The following is a 10,771-nucleotide window of genomic DNA, read 5'->3' on the forward strand; positions in this document are numbered from 1 at the left end:
ATATATATATATATATATGCATGTATTTATGTACATCGTAATTATGTGCACGTATATATATATATATGTGCGTGTGTGTGTGTGTGTGTATTTATATATATATACATATACATAGATATATACATAGGTACATATATACGTGGGCTGTGTGGGTAACGTTCCATACGTACAAAACAATATGATATATAAGTATATATGTATGAATGTATGTATGTATACACTCATATTCATAAATATTTGAGCTCAGGATACGTGTAGTTATGTCGGTGTGTGATTCTATATATATAAATATATGAATGTGTATACGTGAATGGGTGTGGGTGTGTGTGTATGCGTGTGCGTACATACAATATCGCACACTCACATAATTACAAATAGACACACCTACATATATCCATATATTCATGCTCGCACAGAATGTCATACAAAATATTAAAGAGAAATATATAAAGTGGCCTTGTTTGTTTAGCTGCTAAATTCTACAGCGCGGTCAGCAGCGTATACGTACATGTGTTCGCACACACGTGAATACATACATATAAACACGATCATATATGCATATACTAAAGACATTTTACTTACATATCTGTAGGTATATATATATTTGTGTGCATGTGTATACGTGATATATACCTATACATATATAAGTGTATATATATATATATATATATATATATATATATATATATATATATTTACACATGCATCCATATGTGTATATTTACTTGTTTTCGTCATTGTACTGCGGCCGTTCTATGACATCGCCCACATGGCCTATTTGTAGGCCTGGTACTTAGTGTTTCGGAGTCTTTCCCAAATTGTTAGGTTACCGGAGCACAAGGATAACTCATTGGCTATCAAACAAACGCACAGAAGTTCACACACACACACACACGCACACACACACACACACACGTATATATACTATACAAACACAAATTCATATGTGACATGCTCCTCTACAGAACCATCTTTCTTGCTCTCTTATGCGCAAATGAGATGTAGTCTTCCACGGAAAAGGATAGAATATTCATTTCCGGCTACTCAAAGTGCAGTGTCATTGCTAGACCACGTTCTAGTTTAGATAATTCAAAAACAGAGATGAGTAACCGATGTGATTGCTGAGTACTAAAAACACAAGCTTCGGTTGACTGATCTTGTCGCAAGGCTCACAGGCATCAGGTGGAGTCGTGCAGCTGAGGAATCGTATCCAACACATCGATAAATGCCACTTCGAAGATCTCCACGAGAAAGGGAAGCCGATTTAGTTAAGTAATTTGGTTCAAGATGGAAAAAAATGGCGCAATCCAGAGAGAATTGGAAGCGCATTTAAAATTGGAACAGGCAGTGTATGCGATTACCTCATGTTTCCCGCCCATAAAGGGTTTAGGTTTATGGTGTATCGTCAGATCCCAAAAACCTATTGGACCCTAACGTTTTCAGTATATCTTTTGAAGAGGTCATGGACCAAAAGATTTTCGACATATGATGATACGCCAGAAACCTAAATCTTTTATGGACAGGAAACATAACTTAACCACATAAAGCGGCCTTTACCCATCTTTAATATATACTGCTTTTTCGTGCGCTACCAGTAGGACGCGTGACGGCTGGCTTGGCCTCAAGAATCAGTGTTATATATTGTGGCCTTTTAATCCCATGTGCGTGATAAAAGAGATATGATACTTCAACGCGGAAAAGTACCGGTGCGGTCTAAAGACATTCCCTGATCTCTGACCTGCACAGCCTGTTGAGAAACATTAATCCAGAGTTTGTTCAGAGGAAACTGTATTCACGAGCGCACACTTTCGATTAGAGAACATTCTTGGGTGTGAACAGGAGACGTACAATAGCCGAATGGAAGATAGTGAGTTTATCTTTTCTACCAACCTCTCCTCTATTCAGGATCGAATGCTGAAGACGGTGCATTAGTGTGCGAGCAATTCTAGCATCTTATTTAGCTTCCTGACTGCCATCGCTCCCGAGATATTTCTCGACTGGTCCCAGAGATGTTCAAATAACATGCACAATTCACTGGGGTGGCATTCGTGAGAGAACCAATATTTCAGACTTAGCAACACTAATTTTCACCCCTGCCCTGTAATACTCGGTAGCAAATCCACTAAGAGCATACTAGACATCACATTCTGATGAGCGAAGTAGTACCATGTCTACTGCACATATCAGCTGCACGATACTACACTCATTCATTATAGTAACAATTCCAAAACGGCTGCATATGACAATCTAGTTTATTAAAAACTAGAAGGCGATTATATTCATCCATGCCGAAGTGCGACAGCCACGTCGGACTTCTGGGCATTTGTAAGGGCAATTGTGAAGAGACTTCACAACCACCAGCATCTGACCATTAATCTTAAACTCCTGCAAAATTCCCCAATGAATATCATAGCCTTTTCCAGATTTACAAAAGCAAGCGCACGCTTCCTGGAAATATGTCCCCGATTTCCCTAAGACATTTCTTAGAGTAAACATCCGGTCGATTTTGCTGCGAGCATCACGGAAGTCATACTGTTCCTTAGAAAGCTTTATAGGACAAGTTTTCTACAACTCTTTTGAAAACCCGATCCCAAACTTTATCGATTAGGCTCAACAAGGATATTCCTCTATAACTAGAGTGTTTATTTTATATTCTTAGCTACAAATATATTTATGAACCATTATAAATGATAGCATTTTATCACCACAAGCGTATCCAACATCAAGTCTAAACTAAAGAGAATTAGTCATATACCTAATTCAGAGGTTTACTACTTCTCCTCTCTACAGTCTTTTTTTTCACCGTCTGTTTATATCTCAATCTGATATTCAATTCTGGTAATGACTGGGAAAACAAATATTCGCTGATAAACGCTAACAAGACTGAAACGTGTTGGTGTTAACATGATGCCAATTATAAAGAAAGGTCTTCTTCTACTTATCTTTCATGAAATAATTTAATTATGTTAAAGTCTCTACATTACTGTATTACTTTTAGGTAATTAATTTGATGTTCTTAGTACATTATGTATAACAATACGTTGCTTTTGTGCAAGAAACGTTATTAATACTTACTTTAATCTCACAATGAGTTCGAAATTATTTTTTAAAAATACGTTTGAAGATAGATTGCATCAAATATAAAATCAGATTTGTTTTAATGATGCCTGTGCCATTATCGGTCCAAAATTGAGTAGACATGTTGGAAAGCAATTTCCGCCATGATTACTTCGTATCTATGCAACGCCAATATTAAACCACTGTTCAAATGACTTCAAATTTCACCTTGATCAACTTTGCTTTTCATTTATTTGGGGTCGATAAAATAAGTACAAAATAAACACGGGAATTGAAATAATCAATTAACCCCCTTTCCCCAATTTCTATACATTCTGCCTTATACTAGAAAGGGAAATAACTATAAAAGCAGCATATATTTGACTGTTTAATAAGCGTGTGACGTTTCTAGGGCGACCTGCCTGGTATTTACGACAGATCTATTGTTGTATTTAGGCCATCACAACTGTCTCTGTCATTTTATATCTTATTCCATTCTAGTGTATATTCAATACAATCAGTGAGAGACATGTGAAATAACATACTTATCATACATGAATAGAAAATAATGAATACATACATATTATATTTAACATGCACGAACAATTTATGTCCAATCCATTAAATATATACATATATAATCAATTTCGTATGTTATCGATATGTGTTTTATCGATCCCCGAGGAATGTAATTCGAAGTTGATTACGACGTAATGTGTAAGCAGAACCTACATGAAAGAAACAAATATAATCTTTACAAGACATTTATCTAGTCGTATAATGTTTCTGCCACTAAATTGAAAATATTTTAGATTAGCAAACGGCCATTGCTTTCGAATGTGATAGAGAAGCAGTTAAATCGTCCACTGTACTTTAAAGATATACTGAACAAACCGGGTGTTTTCACACCTTTTGCCATAAGAGATGTATTTTTGGCCACGGAAACTGCAGTGTATTTGCCTTTTAGCTGTTGAAATATTTCACAAACATATTTTAACTAACCGGAATTTTGGTTATGCTTAAACACTGCTTAAAACTAACATTACATTATGTGTGTGCGTATGTGTGCGTTTGTGTTTATGTGGGTGTGTGTATACGTGTGTGTATAGTGTTTTAGCTGGTGCGCAGACACACATATATATTTGCAAGTGTAGGCATACGTATGTATGTATGTATGTATGTATGTATGTATGTATGTATGTAAGTATGTATGTATGTATGTATGCATTTGTCTACGAAAATATAATATCGAATGAAGAGGAATGAAACGGATAAATATCAGAGCAGATGCCCACAAGGGTTTGAGATCGAAACGTAAAGGGAGATAATGAAATTCAACGCTGTCAGTTCCGGTCTGTCAAATCTATTCTCTTTCGTAGAATAATAGAAGTTTTGATGATGGTGATGGTGATGATTCAAAACAATATCCATTTACAGCATAAGCTCAATGTTAAAAAAAAAGAAAACAAAATAGGGCATGGATGAGTGATTACAGTCAGGATATTTATCGGTAGAAAAATATGGTATGAATGTTGAATGCACCGAGGATACAAGAATATAGAAGTTAAATGACAATCACTATATATTCTCCCAGATTCTGTCAATAATAATAACAACAACAACAACAACAATACTAATAATAATAATAATAATAATAATAATAATAATAATAATAATAATAATAATAATAATGATCCTTTCTACTATAAGCACAGAGCCTGAAGTTTCGGGGAGGAGGATAGTCGATTACATCGACCCCAGTACTCATGTAGCTCTTTATTTATCCACCCTGAAATGATGAACGGTAAAGTCGACCTGAACGGAATTTGAACTCAGATGTTAAGACGGACGAAATGCTGCTAAGTATATTGACCGGCGTGCTAACGATTCTGATTTCTTTATTGCCCACAAGGGGCTACACATAGAGGGGAGAAACAAGGTCAGACAAAGAGATTAAGTCGATTACATCGACCCCAGTGCGTAACTGGTACTTAATTAATCGACCCTGAAAGGATGCAAGGCAAAGTCGACCTCGGCGAAATTTGAACTCAGACCGCCGCCTTAATAAATGGATTGTAATTATATACGCAAAAATGCTTTCGGAGCAAGAAAGTATCTGTTTTAGTCTCTCTCTTCTATAACATAAGCTTTTTCACGGCAGTCACCTGTGAAGAGAAAATTGTCTATTACAAAGGGACAATTTGATGAGCTTCTCCATGGACTCGGCCAATAACTTGGTCTGTCATAGAAGAACCTTCAATTGTTCGCCATCATTTCACAAATTTCCAAAGTTCAAAAATTCAAGCAGTATATCGTTCGGTATCCTTTAGAGCGAAGGTAGAAGGTTTGTGAATAACTTCTAGATATCCTCCGTATCTTTTAATTATTGACTTATAAAATATCATCCATCTCAGTAGGCCAGTAAGTAGATTTATTACGCTTTGTCCAGTATCCCTGTGAGATTAAAGAGATGGTAGGACTATAAGGAATTAAAACAGTTGCTCTTTCTGGCAAATCCGTTGCACTTGTATAAGATCATTCATTGGGGTCATTTGAGAAAAATTCAACCTCGTTGAATGTGATTCATGATAATGCTAAAGGTATTAGTCCTGTCAAATGAGAGAAATTAAAAACATATCAAAGATGTAATTATTAGTTGAGATTTTCGTTTTATCCGTTATGTAAGTACATGTGTTTCAAAAGGAAATGAAAAATAGGGAAATTATGAAGAACTCAATTAACAACTGATTATTAACACAAATCTCTTTGATATATGTATACTATTCGTTTGAAAAAGAATTAATTACAATACACGTCTTATGTATGTATGTATGCATTATGTATTTATGTAGGTGTGTGGGTATATGTAGGTGTATATTATGTGTATGTATGTGTATGTATGCATATATATATATATATATATATATATATATATATATATAAAATGTATGCATGTACATTTACCTTATAACATTGCAAACGGCTGCCTATATTAATCATATATATGTGTGTGTGAGTGTGTATTATAATTTTTCCTTTTTGATAAAACATTGCATGTACTCGGCCGTCTATATTTATTATATATATACATATATACACACATGTACATACGTCTGTATATAAATAATATATACAAGTGTGTGTATGTGTGTTTCTTTATATATATATGTATATACATGAACAGAGTCATAGACATGTATTCAGCTGTGTAAAATTTCGGATGATAAACGTACGAACTAATAATACGAAAGCCTCCTATACTAGCCGCAGGAGTGCAAATCACAAAATAGAATATGAATTGAAGTCTATTGGGAGTGTGTATATACAATAAACGGAGAAGGGTCAAACTGGTAAGACATAACAAAAGAAAAAAGGGAATTAGAATAAATAAATGTACAAGATAAAGACACACAAAAAGAGCTACGTAAGTAGGTGTGTGGTTGTGTTTGTGCTTGTGCATAATGTGTGTGTGTGTGTGTTTTGCTTACATCAACGGTTTGGCGCGTAAACTGTCAGTCCATGTACAAACCATGCCAACATGTGAAATGTAGTGAGAATGACGTTGGTTTTGATAACCCATTAGAGATAATTAAGCTTGTATCAAATGACTGACCTTGACTGAAAATTAACCATGACTTAACAATAGTTCCTTTCATGTTCGACCGGCTCCAGATTTCGTTGACACTTGCATGACAATTACGAAAATTCTATGAATTTAACAAACACATTACCAGACTCAAGTCGACACAAAATGCCTCTATTTTATCTTGTTCTTCTTGTACATCTTCATTGTATTCTTATTTATACGTGATTTTTATTATTTTTTTTTTCTTTTCATTCCTTTCGTTACGCACATACAAACATTTGTGTGGGTAAGTATGCATGCTATCCGCGAATTATCGTTGAATGACGCACACAATTACATACTAACACAAACACAATCACGAGCGCCCATCCACCCTGATACACTCACGCACGCGCGCACACACAGACGTGCATGCCCTCACGCGCACACCTAAATCCTCGAAACAAGGACGCAACCACACAGACTCTCTTTGCAGAGAGCCCCCCCCCAAAAAAAAACACACAAAAACACATACATATAAAAATAATACAAACAACCTTAATCGCTGTGCGTGATATTGTGAGTGTTTGGGAGGGAAATAAATTGATTAATATCTGCGAATATTTATACACATACATACACACACATATGTAAACATACACACACATATGTAAACATAAACACACACATATAATATACAGGCATACCCCACCGTACGTCATTAATTGGTTCCAGGAGACACGACTTAAGTCGAAAGACAAGTTAGGTCGAATTAACTTGTCTCTAGGCTAGGCTAGGCCGAATTTACTTCTCTCAAGGCTAAACCTATAATAACCATTCCCAGTGCTGTACTTTATTTGTGAATGCAGTTTCAATAATACATGGTTAATAAAAACATATTTTAAGCTTACAAACAAATAGGTGCAGGAGTGTGTGTGTGGTAAGTAGCTTGCTTACCAACGATATGGGCCGGCCAAAGCCTTGTGGGTGGATTTGGTAGACGGAAAATGAAAGAAGCCCGTCGTATATATGTATATATATATATATATATATATATATATATATATATATATATATATATATATATATATATATATGTGTGTAGGGGGGGGGTGTTTGTGTGTGTATGTGGTTGTCTTGACAACCGATGCTGGTGTGTTTACGTCCTCGTAACTTAGCGGTTCGGAAAAATATACCGATATAATAAGTACTAGGCTTACAAAGAATAATTCCTGGGGTCGATTTCCCCGACTAAAGGCGGTGCTCCAGCATGACCGCAGTCAAATGACTGAAACAAGTAAAAGAGTAAATAATTTTTATGTTTTAATACAGTACAGAAAAAAATCAAAATTTACGAATACAATATGACGGTGTTTACCGTACATTGCGGATGCTTTAATTATTAATGCACCTTGAAATAAGATATGGTAAAATAGAAACCTTTTTTAAGCTTAAAAACAAAATTCAGTAATTTTTATTATTTTGCAATAATAAAAAGCACAAAATTATTTCCAGTTTATCAATACGTACATACAATTTGGTGGTTTGCATCGCGGATGTAGATGGCTGTGGATCGTCAGCATAAACAGCTGGCTCTGGCTGTTCTTCTTCTTCGATGTGCTTAAAAACCGGTTGAGAGTTCCTTGAATTGTCTTCGTTTCCTCAAAGATTACCTTATAAGGAGCAAAAGCTTCGTGTCAAGTCCCCATAATCTTGCAAAAGTGTTGAGTATTTCGATCCATATCTTCGAATATAGCAAAAACCTTTTTCGTTATATGCAAATGCTTGCTGCATTTTCTTAATGGTAAAGTGGCGTGGCTCAGGTTCGATTTCCTCTTCTTTATGTTGCTGCTCGTGAAGGTCTATCAAATCCTCGTTGGTCTGGAGTGCTTGTCTTTTTCAAATAAATCTGTGAAATCCTCCTCCTCCAAATTCATTTCCAGTTCTTTGCTCGTAGTCAGCAAAGTTTTGTTGATGGCAATATTATCAAAGCCCTTAAAACCATTCACAAATTGCGGGAATAGCTTCTTCCATGCACCATTCATAGCTGTGCTCCATACATCATTCCATGTCGCTGCTATGTTATGTAAAGCCTTGTAGATATCTTATGTCTTCTAAAACTCGCGAAGTGTGATGGACTCAAGATCAATTACAGCTATTGCCTGCCGCAGCGTATGCTTCATATAGTACCGCTTGAAGATAGCGATTATTTCCTAATCCATTGGCTGCAGAAGAGACGTGGTGTCCGGAGGGAGTTATATAACGGTAACGTTGGGGTCAAAATCTACGGAATCCCCTTCTCCTTACAGTACTCTGCTGCTGGTATAACCCATGCTTAGGGATTAGCCATCCATATAATAGGGAGAGATGCCTTGGGTATGTTCTTCAGGCCACGTGAGTTATGTGCATGATATACAAGCAAGGCTTTAACTCAAAATCTCCTGCAAAATCACCCCGCCCCGCCAACATTATGGTCATACGTTCTTTTGAAACCTTTAGCCTGGAATAGTTTTCTCCTCCTTGGAAATGAATGAACACCCTGAGAATTTCCCCAATACAATCCACCTTCCTCTACGTTAAAAATCTTTTCCGGATGAAACCCGTTTTCTTCGATGGTTTTGTTTAATGTCTTAGGAATTTCTGCTGCTGCTTGTTCATCAGCTGATGCACTTTCACCTTGCTTCATAATGAAGTGATAACTTCTTCGTTCCTTAAATCTCATGAACCATCCTTGATTTGCCTTGAACACCATTTCTGTCTAGCAAACGTGACCCACTTCGCACCGTGCATCCGTCACAATGGCTGCAATATACGACCGCCTCCGATCGGAAAAGAAGCGGTCCGTTTCGCCCCTTCCGAGTTCGAGAGTACATCGAGGCCATCAACGTCTCAGATGGGTTGAGGACAATAATATGCAATTTAATACTGGAAACTTCCAAGCCCTACACTACCAGCACCCAATATTGAATGAAAAACATACAGGGCACACTGGCCCAGTGTGGATTACTATCCTAGAACCTGCATCAATGTATGACCGGGGTATCGATATGAGTGAGGATACCTTCTCGTAGTACACATTATCAAGATGGTGACAAAATGTAGACGGCTGGCTGGCTGGATCCTGAAAACCTTCAGAACCGGTGAGAAGGAAACCATGAGAAGGAGGACCTTCCTCCTCAGCCGCCTGGACTACTGCTCCCAACTCTGGTCACCATAAAATTTGAACTCAGAGCGTAATGGCAGACGAAATATCAGTAAGCATTCTCTGTCGTCTGCTAACGAGGTTGCTCACCGTCTTATGTGTGAACGATAATACGCACATAAATGAATTATTATAAGACAAGATTATGTAAAAACGAATTCAATGAACATGATGTCACTTATAATTCACATTAACATCGTTTTCCATCCCATTCCACCTGCCTGTCGCGAACAGTTAAAATTACACTAACATTAACCATTCTGCTGCAGTTCTCGTTATGTATCATATCGACAACAGGTCCATATGTATTACATTTATACAACAACCTATGTACGTATCGGATTATTCATATTAAACACTCATTTATTCCAGATAATATAATCCTTTCTACAAAAGGCACAAGGTCTGAAATTTCGGGGACGTTGGTGTGGGGTAGACGATTCCATCGACGCTGGTACTTGACTAGTAATTCGATCCACAAAAAGATGAAATGTAGAGTCGTCCTCAGCGAAATTTGAACTTAGATCGTAAAGACAGCCGCAATACTGCTAAGCCTTTCTTTCGGCGTGCTAACATTTCTGCTAGCTCCCCGACTTAAATAACCTTTTCTACTCTAGGTAACAGGCCCGAAATTTGGGGGAGGGACCAGTCAATTAGATCGAACCAGTGCGTAACTGGTACTTAATTTATCGACCCCGAAAAAATGAAAGGCAAAGTCGACCTCGGCTAAATTTGAACTCAGAACATAAGAGAGCCGAAATACCGCTAAGCATTTCTCCCGGTGTGCTAACGTTTCTGCCAACAGTTCATCGCCTTACGTTCCGGACTAATTATTTTATTGATTTCAATACGTAACCGCGAATTTATCTGCCTTTAATAAGTACAATAATGGATCCTTTTATTTTTCAATTATATATTATCGGTTTCTCTGTTTCTCTGTTTCTATT

Source organism: Octopus bimaculoides, chromosome 5, assembly GCF_001194135.2.
Source record: "Octopus bimaculoides isolate UCB-OBI-ISO-001 chromosome 5, ASM119413v2, whole genome shotgun sequence".
In the NCBI taxonomy this organism is placed as follows: domain Eukaryota; kingdom Metazoa; phylum Mollusca; class Cephalopoda; order Octopoda; family Octopodidae; genus Octopus; species Octopus bimaculoides.